Source organism: Quercus robur, chromosome 2, assembly GCF_932294415.1.
Source record: "Quercus robur chromosome 2, dhQueRobu3.1, whole genome shotgun sequence".
NCBI classification, from domain to species: domain Eukaryota; kingdom Viridiplantae; phylum Streptophyta; class Magnoliopsida; order Fagales; family Fagaceae; genus Quercus; species Quercus robur.
The window spans coordinates 78,961,819-78,977,762 of NC_065535.1; the positions used below are offsets into that span (position 1 = coordinate 78,961,819).

At 31.8% G+C, this 15,944-nt stretch overlaps 1 long non-coding RNA gene across 1 annotated transcript; it reads left to right on the forward strand.

Annotated features, from left to right (window-relative positions):
• Nucleotides 1-11,672: 11,672 nt before the first annotated feature.
• LOC126715185 (uncharacterized) lies at nt 11,673-15,365 on the forward strand. The gene is made up of 3 exons (XR_007651819.1): nt 11,673-11,875; nt 14,291-14,349; nt 14,915-15,365. It is a non-coding gene; the product is annotated as an uncharacterized LOC126715185 (long non-coding RNA).
• The last annotated feature ends 579 nt before the right edge of the window (nt 15,366-15,944 follow it).

Here is a 15,944-nt window from a genome sequence, read left to right on the forward strand (position 1 = left end):
ATATCACTCATGCTAGATATTTGTTGCGTACATGTTTAGCACTTATAACATGATTTTATGAATTTGGTTATGTTCTTTCTAAGACTTTGTGCTTATTTTTATGAACTAACTTGACACTAATCAAGTTTGTGTTCTTGTTTTGTGTTTTTGCACTTATTCCTTTTTGCTTTGTGTTTGTTTGTGCAGATGTCTCCCACTAAGCACTCTGCTTCCAAGAAATCATCAAAGCATCCATGTACAGATTCAGAGAATTTCTGAACCATTGAGGTAGACATGGCCTACAATGACTGCGACAAAAGAGCAACAATCATCATGGAAAGGGTTGTACGAAAAGAGACCCTTGAAAACACTTCCATCCCTGAAGTGTTTAAGGAGAGAATTTGGACAAAGTTACTGAATCCAAGTGGAAATGTCTGTGTTGAACTCATAAGGGAGTTCTTTGCCAATACCACTATGGAAGGAGATCATATAAACTGTTGGGTGTGACAAAAAGAATTCATCATCACAAGGGATTCAATTCAAGAGTTCTTAGAAGTTTGTCCACCATCTCAACCAATCTCCATACAATACAATGACAGATTGGACTCTCTTGAGCCAATGGCGGAGCTCCTAGGTGGTTCTCTCAAGAAGAAGTCAATGAACACCATTCCTTTCAATGCGGAGATGAGGACATTAGCTTATGTCATGATTCACAACCTCTACCCAGTGACGAATTTGACTACATTGTCCAGACCAAGAACCATCTTCCTGTATGATCTCTTCACTCATAAGGAAATCGACATATGTGGTCACATATACCACCTCTTGACAAAGAGCATCACGAAGAGGAACTCAAGAACAATCATGGCACTCCTTAGTCTCATCATGGGTCTCATGGCAAAGACGAGGCTGAAGATTCCAAGCGGTCTTACTGTCATACAAAGGGACTATCCCATTATTGCTTATAAGGTGACTCGAAGCAAAGCCCATATCACCGGATCAAGAATTGGTGTTTCTCAAATCCCAAGGGATGATGTTGAGGAAGAAGGTGGGGATATGGAGGAAGAAATTGATAGGTTCATCTCAGCCCCGGAGGGCTCTGCACAACCATCTTCACAAGCTCAAGCACAGGGACCCGATCGTCTTGATTGCCTCATTGCAAGGGTGGAGCAAATGTATGGCATGCTCGAATCCCACGTGCAGCACACCTCAGATCAGTTTGCCTATATCCAAGGCCAGATTACTGTGCTATCTTAACAGATTGAAGACATGACGATGGAGCAAGGATCCGACTCAGAATTTGAACAATTTTAGCCTCTTTGGCTATTCTGGTCAAAAAGGGGGAGGAAAATTTTGAGGGGGACATGCACAGTTGAGGGGAAGCATAGCAGATCATAGATAATCATAGATATTGGTTTATTTTTGGTGGTTTAGCGGTTTACTTTGATTTTTACCTTTATAGTTTTTATAACTCTTGGATGTTTACATTGCTTTCTTTTAAAACTCTAAGTACTTTGGTTTAAAACTTTCAGTTTATATTGAGTACTTTGTTTTTATATCTTTGCTCTGTAGCATTTTTTTAAGTACTTTTAGATTTTGTTGCATTATCTTGAGTATTACACACTTGTACCCTTGTTGAATTTTGTATCCTTAATGCAAATACTTCTTGTATTTCGCATTGGTTGTGTGTTGGACATGCAATTGATTTCTGCATTGCTCTTAATTGCATTGCGTGTTCGGATGATCATTTTCTAGATAAATGTTCATTGTAGTCATTCTTTAATGACGGTTTCTGTCTGATCAAGATATGCTTAACTATTTATAGAGTGTTTATTACCTTGATCACATTTTACTTGCTCATATACGCACCGTGTATTCAACTTGTCATAAGCTTAATGAAAGTTTTGTTTGCGTGCGAGTGTTTCAGGTTACATGTATATACATGCAAGTGCTTCACAGCTTCTAGATTAGGTGTGAGTGAGTTTTACCATTGTTCTTGATAGTTTTTAGACCCCTTAAAAACACAATTGGATTAACCTAGGTAATTAGCCAAGTTGTTACTTAGTCCAAATTCCAAATCTAGGTTATCACAATCAAACAATCATATCATGCAAAGCAGCAGAAAGGTAAATAACACAATGATATGATCACCCAGGAAACCAAACCAGTAAAAACCTGGGAAGTATTTAACCTAGTTATTCTTAAGGTAAACCTGAATCCACCATAAAAGAATCGAAGTTGTTCAACAGGGCTTAGACCACTAACATCCTATTGCTATCCACCAGTAGAAACTTACTGACACGACCACGTGCAAGCTCCGAGACCACGGACTCTTTCTTTTTTGGATTCTCCAGCAAGTACAAGCACACCCGCTTGTGTTTCTTTAAGCTTCTATGGCAGCAACTGAATGATCATCAAGTTCTTGAACGAATCTCCTTTTTGATAATCTTAAGCTTGTGTAAAGGAAAACTCCTCTCAGATCTCATAAGAGATTTACATAAACCATAATATGAGCAACACTAAAACGTGGCTAGGATTTGCCTTATATACCTTGGGAAAAAATACAAAACCCTAAACGTTTTGAATAAATTAGGGCTGAATTGGAATTCTACAGAAATTGCATTCTGCCCGAATTTCGATTGATCGAGCCTAAGCTTCGATCAATCGAACCAGGCCGAAATGCTTTAATAAATCTGCATCAACTTAAATCCAACTTTACATAAATGAGCCAACTTTGAGCAAGTCTAAGCACGACTAAACATCTTGTTTTGATCATAGTTTACCAACAATACACATTAGTGTTTTAAATACATAAGATCCTAAGTCTTTAGAACCTAACAGTTCTCAAACTCACGTTTAAGTTTAGAGTCTGTTTTAGGAGTTTTGTCACAGAATAGCCAAAGGAGGAGATTGTAAAATTGTGATTTATAACTATTTTGTATTGGCTTTAATTCCATGCAAAAATTGATTGTAATTATGTTAAATTTTTTGTAGCTTGTATTTTATGTGGGATTTTATTGTAAGGGTTGTGTGTAAGAGAGAGCGTGAAGACTCAAGGCAATTGAAGACCAAAGAATTTTTCGCGAGTAGCTCACAAGTAGCCTGCCCGTGAAGTGAAGCATGTGCTCAGCATATGATTGGAATGCAAAGAGTCATGACAGATGGTGATAGCTGGTTTTTGCGAGTGTCTCGCGAGTAAGGCCTTTCTGCGAGATACCCGCGAAACATTCTGTTTTGCCAATTTGTCATATTTGATACATCCTATCTCTACCCACACTATATATACACAGATTATCCACATATGTTGAGGAGTGCTTTTAGAGAGAAAACCCTAGCCACAACCTTTGAGAGTTATAGATTGTTATACCCACAATTTTATACACAATCTATGGTAATTTTCCTCAACTCCTACATCTCAATTTCCAAATCCTTGAGAGGTTGATAGTCCAAACACTTACCACACCCATCCTGATTATAAAATGAGATTTTGAAGCTGCTGTGAAGTATTGGAGGAAGCCATTTGTTTGGTCAATGCAATCGAGCTGAATTACGTGATCCAGAGAGCTAGAGAAGACAAGGCTTGGCGAAGTCAGTTGGTAGTAAGAGTTTGGAGGGCTCAAGTACATGGGATAGACTAGGCTTGGAGGGTCTTTTGTTATTCGTGTACTCCAACTTATTCTCTAGTTGATCGATTTACCACTTGGAGGACGGCGGAGAGGTTTTTCATCGAGTTCTTCGGTTTCCTCTTCGATAACACATCGGCGTGTTATCGTGTATTTGCATTCTTCTTCCTTACTCTTTTAACTTTCATTTTACTGCTATGATTTGATGAATATGGCTTAGAGTAGTTATATTATTTATCCACTCGCATTTACTCAATTCTGCACTTAGTTTAAGTTAGAGTAAAATCAACCAAACCGTAATTTTAATTTGAGGGTCTAAACAACTCTTGTGTTTTCACACATTTTTGAGCTTTCAAACAGTACGTCACATTTTCTTCTGTCTTCGATTACCCAAATTATCGAATTATAAAAAAATGAAAAAAAAATATTAAACTTCATCTGGCACATTACCTAAAAAGATACCGCTGTTTCCCACGTCTTAGCAAAATGGTCCTTTTACCAAGTTTGTTGGCTCCTTTGATTTTTGTAGTTGCCCCCTGTTTGTCTGATATTTTAAGGGAAGAGGCTTGTTCTTTTGCTGTTGTGTACGTAGCTTCCTGTTTGTTGGTTGGAAGAATATTTTCAGTTCAAAAAAGAAAAGAAAAGAAAAGATAGCACTATTTCGATTTGTTAACTACATCTCTCATAATATTACGCAAGGCAGGTTACATCTGGTTTGTTTCTTTGAAAAAAATGTCGTCGCACACCATGTGACTGAAAAGTTGTTGGCTGTTGGCGGTAGTCTTTTCTTCTAATAAAAAAGTCTTCTCCAAAGTCGAAAGAAGTGAAACGATGTAAAAATATACTAGCTTGATCATTCTTAGTATTAGTGTTACTTGAATATATATCGACATTTTTTATGTATGGGGAGTAGTAAGAATCAGCAGCGTGCATATTTTGGATTGTGCTTGGGCCAAGCAACTAAGGACAACTAATTTCTACAAATCTTACATTATTCAAGAGTCTGGTGGTATTCAAATGGCTCTTTGGCATTACTGACATATTCAATTTTAAATGGACGTGGAACATCAATTTTTAATCTCTGTTTTTATTTGGAGTACATGGCCGGGCCGAAATGAGCTTGTTTTTCGATAATAAAATGAAGTTCCGTTAGTGCATGCATGTGATCCGTCATCGTGCAATGTGCTACTGAATTTATTTTCTTAGCATTCAAACCTAAACTTGTTAGATTATTAAATAATAAAAGTTGTTTTCTTTTTTGAGATTACTGTAACATGAATAGTTGAACATTATCCTATAGTATACCACTATACCATGAGATGTATGGTATGTGAATTAGGCATGAATATGATTTGCATTCAGAATATCAAAATCACAAATTCTTTATAAATTCAAAATTTTAGTTTATAGTTGGTAATGAAATTGGATTTTTCATATGCAAATACTATAATATATTTGTTAAGGTTATATTTTCAATGTATTGGCACTTGTAATTTGGTAGATTTAAATTGTGTTTAATGTATCAAGAAGTATGTAAAGTTTACATCACAAGTAGTATCATTAAAGACATGAAGATTGAACCAAGAAACAAGTGAAGAAAAACTGATTCAGTATTTTCAACACTAGTCTCGATACTAGCATCTATCGAGATTTAATGAAGAAACTCGACATAAAGCTCGAGTTAGTCATGTACTGGGATCCTTGCAAAGGAAGAAGTCTCTATAAGAGCAAGTCCAATTGGTGATATATTGGAGCAAATTTTCAACTGTATGTTGGTATTTTGGGATAGTTTAGAGTAGTGGTAAGATTCCTTATACTTGATTAGTGGATTCTTAGGAGTGGTGACCTGAAAATCACTCAGTGAGATTTTTGCCTTGCGAGAGGTTTTCCTCATTTGTCAACAAATCACTGTGTTTATTTATTTTCCACTGCACCTAGCTTTTTTGGTGATTTGTTGGTGCCTCCATGATTTGTATGTAATTTGACTTAATTAATCAACTTGGGTAATTGAATTAATTAACCGGGGTTAATCTATAACTCAAAAATATTGACTAAGATGATTTATCTTGGTCATGAAAGTAGAGACTTCTAGTTGATATACTTGTGTGTATTAAGTGTGTAAGATACATAAAACTAGACCGCTGAGAGATTTATTATTCTATTAATAACTGTCACCTGAATAATAAATCTCACAATTTCTATTTTTTTAGACTCTTAATCCTAAGATTATTATTAGCTCAATCATGAAATGTAGGTTGTTTTAATATATCAAGAGTGAGATCTTAATCTAGTTGCCAAAACCTTAGTATATTGGAAAACCGCATGTAGTGTTAAGGGAACACAAATTTTGAAGACGAAATCCATAATAATCTTGATAAGACACAAATATCTTCTTGAGATAAGTTTAATAAAAATTGGTTATTCAAAGTATTATATATCAAGTCTAAGTACTTTAATTTGTCAAAAGTTACTCAAGTATATATTTAATAAAATTAAATTTCATAGAATATAAGAGTGACTAAAATATTAAACATCATTCTCTTTAGTGTATTAATAAAATAATATCATTCTAATAAAATAATTAGTGTATTGATTTCCTCAAAACTCAAGGGAAAGAAATATCATTCTCTTTAAGGTTTAGGATGAAATTTCATTATCTCAAGTTTCTGGAACTTTTTGTACAATTTGAAGGGTTTGATTAACGAGTGCTCTTATAACTTTTGTTAATAGATCATTTTAGAAAAAAATTTATATCATATTTATGAAAAATATAAATTTTTTTTTTCCTCTATAAAAAGTGTCTAACTAATATAAAGTTTCTAGACTACTACTGCAACTTACATCTCCCATAAATCTTTTGTCTCACTTTCTCTACTCTACTTTATATTCCACCAATAAAACTTACTACATGTCTACTTATTTGATTATATTTTATTATTATGACTATTCCTATTTTAAATATCTAAAATAAAATAATCCAACACCTTCCACCACCACCACCAACCGTCACTGGCGCCGGCCATCAATGCCATCACGGACAACCACCGTTGCCTGGATTACTTCTCTGTTTTTGGTCATTTATTTTCATTTTTATACTATGACCGAAACCCATTTTGGGTGACTTTATCTTTCTATTTGTTTTGTTTTGTCTTTTGTTTATTTGATGAATTGGTTTCTATTTGTTGTTAGGATTTTATCATTTTTGCTTGGGTTTAAAAGATGGGTTTTGGCGTAATGAAAATGGTCTGGGTGGATTTTTTTTTTTTTTTTTTTAAAGGTCTGGGTGGAAGCTTTATAGCACCATTTCCTGAAGTCTTATTTGCTGGCATAGCTCAGATGTCTCTAAGTCCTTATTCTAGATTATAGATATGGTGGATTTGGCGTTTGAGTGGGCCGCGAGATGTGGGTTTATAATAGTAAAAACCAAACATTGATAAACTAGAAGTCATATCTAAGAATGATAAGGAATCAAATTCTCAATAAAACAAAAAAAATATATAATAAAAGGAGTGGCAAATCAGAAAGTCATCCATGGAAGAAATAAAGTAGAGAAAATTCCAGAACGGTTCAGATCGACCAGCAATATTGATGGCATCGGTGGCTGATGCCGGTGAAGGTTGGTGGTGGTGGGAGGTGTTGGGTTTATTTTATTTTATTTTAGATAATTAAAATAGGAAAAGTCATAATAGAATTTAATCAAATAAGTTGACACGTGATAAGTTTAATTTAATTAAATAAGTTGAGAAGTGGTAAGTTTTTATTGGTGGAGTATAAAGTAAAATAGGAAAACTGGGATGGTAGATTTAGACTTGTTGCATTAAGTATTAAAGTTCGATAATAGTATTACGTGAGGCAGGTTACAATCGGTCTTTTTCTTTGGAAAAAAAAAGGTTGTAGAGCTGTCTTTTCTCTCATAAAAAGTTGTCTCGCATGAATCAAAACAAAGGTTTTTTATATAATAAAATTTTTTATATATATTTTTTTTATAGATATTTGAGATTCAATTTAACCATTAGAGAATTTACCGATTAAGTTAATTAGAACATACCAAAACAAAGTATTTAAATATATATATACACTACCCCAGTTGTTCATTGCTAGGATGTTTGCAACTTTGCATTATAAATAAGGCAGTTTTATAGCTTTACCTTAAAATATTCCTATTCTTATGTACTTTTACGAGGAGTAGTAAAAAATCAGGAAGATGCATTTTTTGAATAGAAAAAACAACTGTATTCCTGTCCAAATGCTGCTCTTTCGGTTTCTTCCTTCCCAAGAAGACAGACACAAAAAATTTGAAATTGAAATAATGTTTAATTGTTTGATGTGATAGATTGTTAGTTGTAGATAAAAATGTGATGTGTGATGAGTTCATATAACAATTAGTAAAATCTTCCGAACTCAATTGGTGTGAAAAATATTATCAAATTTTGAGTGTGTTGGATTATAGATTGAACACAGTTAATTAATCAATTACCCAATGCAAATCCAATTAAAGTACAATCAAATCACAATAATAAATTAAGCGTAGAGCAAAATAAGTTCGACAAGACAACTTGATCATGATGGAAAAAATCCTTGTGGACAAAACCTCACTGAATGAATTTCAGATTAGCTTACAGTTTCAGCTTTTCCAGCGCAATCTTCTACCTTCAATAATACCATTCTTTTAAGCAAAATATGTACTTCTTGAAACACTTAGTAACTAAGACTCAAAGATATATAAAACGTATTTTAATTTCGTATATGCAATACATAAAAATTAGATCCTTACATTGTGTATGTGGTATTACTCTCATCCTAAACACCAATTCAAACCTTGAGCTCTATCACTATTGATACAATGATACCTTAAATGTTAAATGGAACATCATTTTTGCATTATCTATTTCGAGTATATGGCTAGCCCAACATTCAGACAAATACTGACATTGCACACCATTCTCAGTGGATCTCGTCGCTTCCACCACCAAAAAACTATATCAAACTATATCAAAACCGATGGGAGTGATTCAAGAGATCAAGAAATCCCTATAGTTTTTAGAGTACACTACTGGGTAGAGTTCTTTTAATCTTAATATTTATTTGTAATAAATGGTCAAGATTATGTCATGTCATTCATCAATTAGCAAAATCTCTAAAAGAATGGTGTAACATCAATTATTAAAAAAAAAAAAAAAAAAAAACTGACATGTCAAATTTTGAGTGTATTAATTCATTGAGTTTTTAAAAACTTAAAAAACCCAGAATTTGTAAAAATTAGAAGAAAAAAAAAACCTAGAAAAAAAAATCTTGCTATAATTAGATCTTCCGGTAGCAAATTGTAAAATTGTTTATATTATGCATTCTTGAATGAAGGGATGGTTTGTCTGTTTTTGTGTAATTGTGTGTATGGGAATGCATTTTGCATTTTAATGGGTTTGCATTCCCTGATGAAAATGCTCTAAATGGAACATCATTTTTACGTTCACTGTTTGGAGTATCATCAGTAAATATTCTCTCACTTTTTTTTTCATACACTTGTACACATATCCACCATTGTATGCATTTATGTACACATTTTACTATAGAGTTTCTATTGTATTTTACCAAATAGATTTCTTAAATCCTAACCAACCCTTCTTTTTAAGGGTCTATATTTTACTATATCAGTATTCCTCTAATAATATCTTTAAAATAATAAAATAATACTGCAAAAAAAAAAAAAAAAAAACCATAAAAACCAAGACTAATGTCATTCACAATTGAAATTAGAATAATTGAAATATTTTCAAAACCAAATATATAAAGTCATTTAAATGCTAACAAAACCTACAAACAATAACATTCTTGATGTTGGGTTCTAAGACTTTAAGTTTAAATATATTAGAACTTTGATTTGTATTGTTGGCAAACTATGATCAAAACGTTTTAGTCTTGTTTAGACTTGCTCAAAGTATGTGGTTATATGTAAAGTTGGAATTGAGTAGCTGCAGGATTTATTATGTAAATCTACCTGACTCGATCGATCGAGAATTAGACTCTATTGATCGAAGCTTGTGCAGATTATTTTTCTGCAGAATTTTCCAACTTAGCCCAAGCCCGTTTGACGTGTAGGGTTTTATGTTTTGTCTTAAGTATAAAAGGGAAAACCCTAGCCACATTTTTAGGTTGCTCATTATGCTGTGTGTGTGAATCTTTTGTGAGATCAAGAGGTGTTTGCCTTCACACATACTTAGGGTTTCCAAGATTCAAGATTATGTCAAGAACTTGGTGATCGATTTAGTTGCTGCAATAAGAGCTTAAAGATACACAAGCGGGGGTGCTTGTATTTGCTGTGAATTCAAGAAAGAAGTAATCCGTGGATTCGGAACTATCATGGAGTCATGATAGTAAGTTTTCTACTTAAGGTAGCAATAAGATGTTAGTGGTCTAAGTCGCTATTGTGTAAACTTCAATTCTTTTATAGTGAATTCCGTTTACCTTAAGGATAGTTAGGTTAAATCCTCTCCAGGTTTTTACCGATTTGGTTTTCCTGGGTCATCATATTTTTGTGTTCTTTATTTTCCGCACTTTACAATGATAAGATATATTTGTGTTAACCTAGATCTAATTAATTTGATTAAGTAATCACTTGGTTAATTAACTAGGTTAATCTGGTTATGTTTTAAGGGGTCTAAAAACAAACACTTGATATGATTTCAAATCTTAAGCTCAAAACAACGAAATCATTTCATTTTCCATGATCGTAATCAAAAGGAAAAAGAAAAATCACGTTATTGAAGATCTAAACACCCTCAAACTTTAAGGGTGTAGTTTGCAATTTTACCAAGATGTTTTATATGAATTTAGATCTTTCTGGTTTCCAAGAAAGTGTAGGAAATATTAAATGGAAAAAGTAAATATTAAAATATTAAAATTTTGGTTAAAATAAAAAAAGTATATTTTTAAATGTTGGCCTGTGTTTTTTCCCCCTAATGTGGCATTTCCAAATATTAAATAAAATATTTTATTATTATTTTAGTAGCCACGTTAGCTTTAAATGTGCCAACTGTATACGCCGTGTGTCATATAAGTATTTTTCGTTAGTGAGTTAATGATAATGACCAAATTGACTGCTACTAAAATATAGAGATCAAATTGACTTTGACCCCGAAATGTGAAGACCAAAATTGTATTTTGGCCAGTATTCTTTCCAAATAACTACAAAATAGTTTCCAATGTGATGAATCAAGATTAAAGACTACCAACAACAAGTAGTGATGGAGTTTGGAATTTTTGTTTGGGGGCTCGAGTTGTGACACTAATATATTAGTCAAGGCAACCCCCCGCACACACATACAAACACATGCACGCGCGCACATACACGCATATACTCCCCCCCCCCCCCCCCCCTTAAAAAAAAGTTTAGTATTTTCTATCAAAATTATGTTGTTTCAAATTGTATACCAAAGTGAGTAAAAAATATTTCAGTTGAACTAATTAAATTTTAAAAAACATAAATCATCCAAAATGTGGAGGAAAGTTTGACTCCAAACATGTATGGAGCTATCTTGTTCTAATCTATTATATGATAACTAAAGAGATATTTTATGTGTAGTTTTAGTCACAAGATTTAATGACTTGTTTAATTACTACATAATGGATTGAAAAAGATAGATCCAACCATGTTTAACGCCAAACTTTATAATAAAAAAATTAACAGATATAAAAACATATTTTACAATAAAAAATGAAATTAAGAAAAATAAAGCATTGTTTCTATAACTATTAAACAAATTATTTTTTTAAGAGTATCATTAAACTAACTCAAATATTTGGGGAGATCAACTCCTATTTTTGTAGGCTAAATTTTCCAAATGTTAATATATATATATATATATAGAATTTTTTAAAATTTTGGGGGGCATGCCCCCGCCCCCATGTGTGTAGCTCCGCCCCTAGCAACAAGGATTTGACGAAATGCTTCCTTCCAACTGCATACGGCAAGCATTGGATGAAGAAAGACGAAAAGAGTCGGTTTTGTTTCAAAAAGGACAACTACTTTCCAAATCACGTAAAAACAAATATCGAATACAAACTATACCTAATCCACCTTTTGGAATACTTTTACATAATTTAATACGTCTTTGTTTGACTGCTTGGTTAAGATTTAAGCACATTTGGGCATTGCGAACACCCAACAATTGATTCCACACTTCTAGCGTAGAGGAATTGCCTTCAAGTATTAACAACATTTGCTGGTCTATCCTGACGAAAGCTCCTCAATCCATTTGAACTAAATCATTCTTCAGGTAGATATGTCATGTATGCATGCATTCACTTCTTTTACTTCTCCTGATGTCTTTCTTCTTTCATATTTTGTTATTTTGTTGGACTAAAATATGTGCGCGGTCTGGTTGCACTATATCATCTTGGTGTTTTTACTATTTCGCACTTACAGTCGCAGACACCTTATTTCAATGAACATTTTTTAATCAAGTACAAATATAAAAGCATATGCAAATCACAAGCGTGCAATTTATCCAATGCTTTTCTATCAATACTATTGATAAAAGGACAGGACCAGAATTTAATTTTTTTGGTGGCCAAAGTTTAGAAAATAAATTTGAGCATTTTAAGAATATAAAAAATACTAAATTTCAAAGTTATATATATAAAAAAAAATAAAGAGATAAAATAAGAAATTTACTAATATTTATTTAGTGACATAGTATTTCTTACAATTGTTGATCTGTTTTTATTATAGTTACATTTACTTTATTAGGGTACACTACATATACTGTTTTATTATGTATCAATCAAAGCATGTCATGTCACTAGTTATGAAAAAAAAAGTGTATATAAACTTATTGTATCAGTTGTGAAAGTGGACAATATCAAATTTGGGCCTTACTATGATGCCCCAAATTTGATATTGTCCACTTTCACAATTGTTTTAACCATTTGAGATAAGAGTTTTTTGTCATAAAAAGAGAAAATTATTTTAAAAAATGTTTGGTAATAAAAATATATTCTTTTCATTTCATAATAAACTAAATTGATAAAAATAATTTCATAATCGATGAAAAAGTAAATACCCTAACCTTCCTAAAATATCATTTAATTTGTATTGCAAGTCAGGTAACATGACTTTCAAAAATAATGTGAGTTCCAGTTAGCTCAGGTAAAATATCTGATATCGATGGTTGAATAAAAGATTTAAAGTTCAATTTTCACTTACACAAAAAATTGATTGATGCCTTAGTCTGGTGATAAAGAACAAAAATTACGGAGACAGACACAATAGGTTGAAACTTAAAAAAAAAAAAAAAAAAAAAAAAAAAAAAAAAAAAAAAAAAAACTTTGATAAAATATAAATTACTATAGGCATTACTCTTTTCACAATTTTTTTTACAATCCACTAACCCTACTTTATTGTCTCCTATCTACAATTTGCCACCTCTAGTTTGGGAGTTTTTTATTTTTTATTTTTGAAAAAATTATGTATGTTGTTAACTTATTATTCCCGTTAAGACTCAAACTTCTCTTAAAAAAAAAAAAAAAAAACTTAAGACTCAAACCTAATAATTAAACACAAGCCCTGAATTGCCAATGTTATTCTTAAAAATATGGTATGCTCTCTCAATTGAGATCTATTTAATGATTTTGTCTCTTGCCTACGAGATCTAGGTGCACCATTTTTTTCTTTAATAAAACAAACACATCAACATCAGCCTAATCAGCTGATTCACATGAAACTCATATCTTTTCATGCTGAACCTCAAAGAGACGAGTTTTAAAACACGCTACTTCTTCAATGAAATTTCTTGACAAATAATTCGTAAAAAAAATTAAAGGCCTGAGAGTCTTTCTCCGAATTAAGAAAAGAAAATTAAAATTTTTTGTGCTTGTTGTGCTAATTTGGCAAGAGTAAAAATCATTATAATAACTAGCTTATAAATTTATGCATATTCATGAGATATGAGTGCTAGATACATGATAAAATTTTATCAAGTTACACCTGGTGTAATTCTAAGTAATATTACACTACCCATTAACTTGTTATTAAATCAATATTTTAAAAATCCAACCGTTGAATTACATGTTCTATATGTTCTTAACATGCATGCCAATTTTCATATCAATCGGATGTTGTTTACTATTTGATCTATAAACTCATTTTTTATGCATTATTTTAAACTACAAAAATTTGAATTTTAACAATTGATTGATGACATGACTATTACTCTTTGATCACCTCGAAATTTTGCAAGTATGAAGAATATACGAAGATAATGTAATCTAACAGTGGATTTGTCAACATTCGTATTCAATTAAAAAATATTGAAAGGTGTAACTTCAACCTAACCCCATGTATAATAATAATAATTATAGCAAATGTTATTAATTTTCTATTGTGCAAGAGTTTAGTTTATGTTGGTTTAGATTTGGTCTAGATCTGAACGAATCCTAAGCTAAAGCTAAGTCCAACATATATATATATATATATATATATATATATATATATGCCATTTTCATAATTTTTTTATCAAAACATTTCCCCAATTCTCATTGTCAACAATTACCTTAATACCTAGTCCAAATCAAGGTAATTGTTGACATGAGAATTGGGGAAATGTTTTATAAAAAATTATGAAAGTGGAATATATATATATATATATATATATATATAATTTATATGTAATACTAAAATCTTCATTTTTCAGGTACACAAAAGCCAATTGACAAGTTGAAATGGCGACAAAGGATTTCAATTCAAACGACGGTAAATATTTTACTTTGCCATCGGTTAACCTGTTATAAGTGTAACATTTTATATTCCATTAACTGAAAACTTGTCATATATGAATTTTTTTCATTATATAATACTAAATTTTATAACCAAAAATAAAAAAATAAAAAAATCAAACATAAAATATCGTAGTTGCTATTGGATTATAAAATAAAACAAGCAATATGTCTATTTCACACACTCACTTATACACAAAGTATACACACTCATACTTTTGCTCAGAAATCATGACTTGATGTCTCGATTTTAGTTGAAAAAATTGTGCATGTGTACTATGTGTGTAATAAACATTCCCCAAAATATAAAACTAAAATAAGACAAATTTTTATTTTATGAATGGTTTTGATTATCACACATCTACTATTTCAAATCTCTTTTTTCACATCTAATTTATGTGTTAAAATGGGGACATTTTCATATCAATTGTGGATATATGTGTGAAATAATGAATGTGAACTAGTGTGAAACAATATTTTTCCTTCTATGAAATACTTGCACTACAATTTTTACTAATTGTTAAGAAGAATTTCTCTTACAGATGAAGCAGTCAATATAGAGTGTAGGAGTCTTTATGTGGCTGCGATGAATGGTGACTGGAAATCTGTTAAGGACATGCCAAACATTGAAAGAAAAATTACAAAGAAAGGAGAAACCACTCTTCATATTGCTGCTGCAGCAAACTAAGAAGAGTTTGTGAAGAATTTAGTGAATAGATTGAGCTGCGAAAACCTAACAGCTGAAAACATTGTTGGGAACACTGCTTTGACCTATGCTGCTGCAACTGGAAATGTGAATATTGCCAAGGCGATGTTGAAGAAAAATAGTAACCTGCCAAATCTAGGTAGTAGGGTGAAACCACTCTTTATGGCTGCTTCGTTAGGACACAGTCAAATGGTGCAGTTTCTTTATTCTCAGACTAAAGAGATAGTTTGCGGGTGGGATGAAAATGAACAAGCTAAACTATTTATCAGTTGTGTTGAGGGTAACTTATACGGTAAGCATAAGTAATTATAATGTTTTTTTTTTTTTTTGGGAGTGGGGTCATAACGGATTGATTTTGTCATTCCAGAATTTAAAGTTCAAAACATTAATCGTAGTTTAAACATTGAAAATGGTATTGTTAAATTAACACAATCTAAGGCATTCATTTAATTTCTAAATGAGGAAAAGTTACCCAATTTCACTCATTTTCTAAATGTGGTATCAAACTATTAACAGACTGGAGATTTTGATACCGAATCATATTGATCGGTCATCTTCAGCTCATAGCTTAAATTTTTAGCTTTATTGAACTTTACTATGCTAATAAACTAATAATTTTTTAATTTGGATAATTATTGGTTTACATTTATTCAGCTTTATTGAACTTTACTATGCTAATAAACTAATAATTTTTTAATTTGGATAATTATTGGTTTACATTTATTCATAGGGGGCCGTGCCCCCCCCCCCCCCCCCCCTTGGATTTTCAAAAATTGCCCCCTCCCTATATTTAATGTTAAAATTTTAAAATATTGAATAAATTTTTGGTGATTGGCCCCTTTCCTTAAAAAAAAAAAAAAGTATAA